Here is a 6,000-nt window from a genome sequence, read left to right on the forward strand (position 1 = left end):
CTTGGGCCAAAATTGTAAAACGGTCTTATGAATTAGCGATTTCGTTCAAATTCACATTCCAAGTAATATTCGGCATGCTAATTACGTTGCCGATTGCCAAATAGCATTATCTCTTACAGTTTCCGAGATACGGTCAATCGAAATTTTACACCTTAGAGTCTGTTTCTAACTGGGGTCAAAATTGCAAAACGGTCTTATGAATTAGCGATTTCGCTCCAATTCACATACCAAGTAATATTCGGCTTGCTAATTACGTTGCCGATTGCCAAATTGCATTATCTCTTATAGTTTCCGAGATATGGACTATCGACATCTTGCAATATTGGCTCTGCTTCTAACTTGGGCCAGAATTGTAAAATCGTCTTACGAATTAGCGATTTCTTTCCAATTTTCATTCCAAGTAATATTCGGCATGCTAATTACGTTGCCGATTGCCAAATTGCATTATTTCTTATAGTCTCCGAGATATGGACTATCGACATCTGACAATATTGGCTCTGCTTCTAACTTGGGCCAAAATTGTAAAATGGCCTTATGAATTAGCGATTTCGTTCCAATTCACATTCCAAGTAATATTCAGCATGCTAATTACGTTGCCGATTGCCAAATAGCATTATCTCTTACAGTTTCCGAGATACGGTCAATCGAAATTTTACACCTTAGAGTCTGTTTCTAACTGGGGTCAAAATTGCAAAACGGTCTTATGAATTAGCGATTTCGCTCCAATTCACATACCTAGTAATATTCGGCTTGCTAATTACGTTGCCGATTGCCAAATTGCATTATCTCTTATAGTTTCGGAGATATGGGCAATCGAAATTTTACACCTTAGAGTCTGTTTCTAACTGGGGTCAAAATTGTAAAATGGTCTTATGAATTAGCGATTTCGCTCCAATTCACATTCCAAGTAATATTCGGCATGCTAATTACGTTGCCGATTGCCAAATTGCATTATCTCTTATAGTTTCCGAGATATGGACTATCAACATCTTACAATATTGGCTCTGCTTCTAACTTGGGCCAGAATTGTAAAATGGTCTTATGAATTAGCGATTTCGCTCCAATTCACATTCCAAGTAATATTCGGCTTGCTAATTACGTTGCCGATTACCAAATTGCATTATCTCTTATAGTTTCCGAGATATGGGCAATCGAAATTTTACACCTTAGAGTCTGTTTCTAACTGGGGTCAAAATTGTAAAATGGTCTTATGAATTAGCGATTTCGCTCCAATTCACATTCCAAGTAATATTCCGCTTGCTAATTACGTTGCCGATTGCCAAATTGCATTATCTCTTATAGTTTCCGAGATATGGGCAATCGAAATTTTACACCTTATAGTCTGTTTCTAACTGGGGCCAGAATTGTAAAATGGTCTTACGAATTAGCGATTTCGTTCCAATTCACAATCCAAGTAATATTCGGCATGCTAATTACGTTGCCGATTGCCAAATTGCATTATCTCTTATAGTTTCCGAGATATGGGCAATCGAAATTTTACACCATAGAGTCTGTTTCTAACTCGGGTCAAAATTGTAAAATGGTCTTATGAAATAGCGATTTCGCTCCAATTCACAATCCAAGTAATATTCGGCATGCTAATTATGTTGCCGATTGCCATATTGCATTATCTCTTATAGTTTCCGAGATATGGGCTATCGACATCTTACAATATAGGCTCTGCTTCTAACTTGCGCCAGAATTGTAAAATGGTCTTATGAATTAGCGATTTGGTTCCAATTCACATTACAAGTAATATTCGGCATTCTAATTACGTTGCCTATAGCCAAAATGCATTATCTCTTATAGTTTCCGAGATATGGACTATCGACATTTTACAATATTGGCTCTGCTTCTAACTTGGGCCAAAATTGTAAAACGGTCTTATGAATTAGCGATTTCGTTCAAATTCACATTCCAAGTAATATTCGGCATGCTAATTACATTGCCGATTGCCAAATTTCATTATCTCTTATAGTGTCCGAGATATGGACTATCGACATCTTGCAATATTGGCTCTGCTTCTAACTTGGGCCAGAATTGTAAAATGGTCTTATAAATTAGCGATTTCGTATCAATTCATATTCCAAGTAATATTCGGCCTGCTAATTACGTTGCCGATTGCCAAATTGCATTATCTCTTATAGTTTCCGAGATATGGACTATCGACATCTTACAATATTGGCTCTGCTTCTAACTTGGGCCAGAATTGTAAAATGGTCTTATAAATTAGCGATTTCGTATCAATTCATATTCCAAGTAATATTCGGCCTGCTAATTACGTTGCCGATTGCCAAATTGCATTATCTCTTATAGTTTCCGAGATACGGACTATCGACATCTGACAATATTGGCTCTGCTTCTAATATGGGCCAGAATTATAAAATGGTCTTATGAATTAGCGATTTCGTTCCAATTCACATTCCAAGTAATATTCGGCATTCTAATTACGTTGCCGATTACCAAATTGCATTATCTCTTATAGTTTCCGAGATATGGGCAATCGAAATTTTACACCTTAGAGTCTGTTTCTAACTGGGGTCAAAATTGTAAAATGGTCTTATGAAATAGCAATTTCGCTCCAATTCACATTCCAAGTAATATTCGGCTTGCTAATTACGTTGCCGATTGCCAAATTGCATTATCTCTTATAGTTTCCGAGATATGGGCAATCGAAATTTTACACCTTAGAGTCTGTTTCTAACTGGGGTAAAAATTGTAAAATGGTCTTATGAATTAGCGACTTCGGTCCAATTCAGATTCCAAAAAATATTCGGCATGCTAATTACGTTTCCGATTGCCAAATTGCATTATCTCTTATAGTTTCCGAGATATGGGCAATCGAAATTTTACACCTTAGAGTCTGTTTCTAACTGGGGTCAAAATTGTAAAATGGTCTTATAAATTAGCGATTTCGCTCCAATTCACATTCCAAGTAATATTCGGCATGCTAATTACGTTGCCGATTGCCAAATTGCATTATCACTTATAGTTTTCGAGATATGGACTATCGACATCTTGCAATATTGGCTCTACTTCTAACTTGGGCCAGAATTGTAAAATGGACTTATGAATTAGCGATTTCGCTCCAATTCACATTCCAAGTAATATTCGGCTTGCTAATTACGTTGCCGATTGCCAAATTGCATTATCTCTTATCGTTTCCGAGATATGGGCAATCGAAATTTTACACCTTAGAGTCTGTTTCTAACTGGGGTCAGAATTGTAAAATGGTCTTAAGAATTAGCGATTTCGCTCCAATTCACATTCCAAGTAATATTCGGCATGCTAATTACGTTACCGATTGCCAAATTGCATTATCTCTTATAGTTTCCGAGATATGGACTATCGACATCTTACAATATTGGCTCTGATTCTAACTTGGGCCAGAATTTTAAAATGGTCTTATGAATTTGCGATTTCGCTCCAATTCACATTCCAAGTAATATTCGGCATGCTAATTACGTTGCCGATTGCCAAATTGCATTATCTCTTATAGTTTCCGAGATATCGGCAATCGACATTTTACACCTTCGAGTCTGTTTCTAACTGGGGTCAAAATTGTAAAATAGTCTTAAGAATTAGCGATTTCGCTCCAATTCACATTCCAAGTAATATTTGGCATGCTAATTACGTTGCCGATTGCCAAATTGCATTATCTCTTATAGTTTCCGAGATATGGACTATCGACATCTTACAATATTGGCTCTGCTTCTAACTTGAGCCAGAATTGTAAAATGGTCTTACGAATTAGCGATTTCGTTCCAATTCACATTCCAAGTAATATTCGGCATGCTAATTACGTTGCCGATTGTCAAATTGCATTATCTCTTATAGTTTCCGAGATATGGACTATCGACATCTTACAATATTGGCTCTGCTTCTAACTTGGGCCAGAATTGTAAAATGGTCTTACGAATTAGCGATTTCGTTCCAATTCACATTCCAAGTAATATTCAGCATGCTATTTACGTTGCCGATTGCCAAATTGCATTATCTCTTATAGTTTCCGAGATATGGGCTATCGACATATTACAATATTGGCTCTGCATCTAAGTTGGGCCAAAATTGTAAAATGGTCTTATGAATTAGCGATTTCGTTCCAATTCCCATTCCAAGTAATATTCAGCATGCTAATTACGTTGCCGATTGCCAAATTGCAATATCTCTTATAGGTTCCGAGATATAGACTATCGACATCTTACAATATTGGCTCTGCTTCTAATTTGGCCCAAAATTGTAAAATGGTCTTATGAATTAGCGATTTCGCTCCAATTCACATTCCAAGTAATATTCAGCATGCTAATTATGTTGCCGATTGCCAAATAGCATTATCTCTTACAGATTGCGAGATACGGTCAATCGAAATTTTACACCATAGAGTTTGTTTCTAACTGGGGTCAAAATTGTAAAACGGTCTTATGAATTAGCGATTTCGCTCCAATTCACATACCAAATAATATTCGGCTTGCTAATTACGTTGCCGATTGCCAAATTGCATTATCTCTTATAGTTTCGGAGATATGGGCAATCGAAATTTTACACCTTAGAGTCTGTTTCTAACTGGGGTCAAAATTGTAAAATGCTCTTATGAATTAGCGATTTCGCTCCAATTCACATTCCAAGTAATATTCGGCATGCTAATTACGTTGCCGATTGCCAAATTGCATTATCTCTTATAGTTTCCGAGATATGGACTATCGACATCTTACAATATTGGCTATGCTTCTAACTTTGGCCAGAATTGTAAAATGGTCTTATGAATTAGCGATTTCGCTCCAATTCACATTCCAAGTAATATTCGGCTTGCTAATTACGTTGCCGATTGCCAAATTGCATTATCTCTTATAGTTTCCGAGATATGGGCAATCGAAATTTTACACCTTAGAGTCTGATTCTAACTGGGGTCAAAATTGTAAAATGGTCTTATGAATTAGCGATTTCGCTCCAATTCACATTCCAAGTAATATTCGGCATGCTAATTACGTTGCCAATTGCCAAATTGCGTTATCTCTTATAGTTTCCGAGATATGGACTATCGACATCTTACAATATTGGATCTGCTTCTAACTTGGGCCAAAATTGTAAAATGGTCTTATGAATTAGCGATTTCGCTCCAATTCACATTCCAGGTAATATTCGGCATGCTAATTACGTTGCCGATTGCCAAATTGCAATATCTCTTATAGGTTCCGAGATATAGACTATCGACATCTTACAATATTGGCTCTGCTTCTAACTTGGCCCAAAATTGTAAAATGGTCTTATGAGTTAGCGATTTCGCTCCAATTCACATTCCAAGTAATATTCAGAATGCTAATTACGTTGCCGATTGCCAAATAGCATTATCTCTTACAGATTCCGAGATACGGTGAATCGAAATTTTACACCTTAGAGTTTGTTTCTAACTGGGGTCAAAATTGTAAAACGGTCTTATGAATTAGCGATTTCGCTCCAATTCACATACCAAATAATATTCGGCTTGCTAATTACGTTGCCGATTGCCAAATTGCATTATCTCTTATAGTTTCGGAGATATGGGCAATCGAAATTTTACACCTTAGAGTCTGTTTCTAACTGGAGTCAAAATTGTAAAATGGTCTTATGAATTAGCGATTTCGCTCCAATTCACATTCCAAGTAATATTCGGCATGCTAATTACGTTGCCGATTGCCAAATTGCATTATCTCTTATAGTTTCCGAGATATGGACTATCGACATCTTACAATATTGGCTATGCTTCTAACTTGGGCCAGAATTGTAAAATGGTCTTATGAATTAGCGATTTCGCTTCAATTCACATTCCAAGTAATATTCGGCTTGCTAATTACGTTGCCGATTGCCAAATTGCATTATCTCTTATAGTTTCCGAGATATGGGCAATCGAAATTTTCCACCTTAGAGTCTGTTTCTAACTGGGGTCAAAATTGTAAAATGGTCTTATGAATTAGCGATTTCGCTCCAATTCACATTCCAAGTAATATTCGGCATGCTAATTAC

The sequence above is a fragment of the Rhynchophorus ferrugineus genome, unplaced genomic scaffold, assembly GCF_030347505.1.
Source record: "Rhynchophorus ferrugineus isolate W39M unplaced genomic scaffold, kcgeb_rfMv2 rfM13, whole genome shotgun sequence".
Lineage (NCBI taxonomy): Eukaryota > Metazoa > Arthropoda > Insecta > Coleoptera > Curculionidae > Rhynchophorus > Rhynchophorus ferrugineus.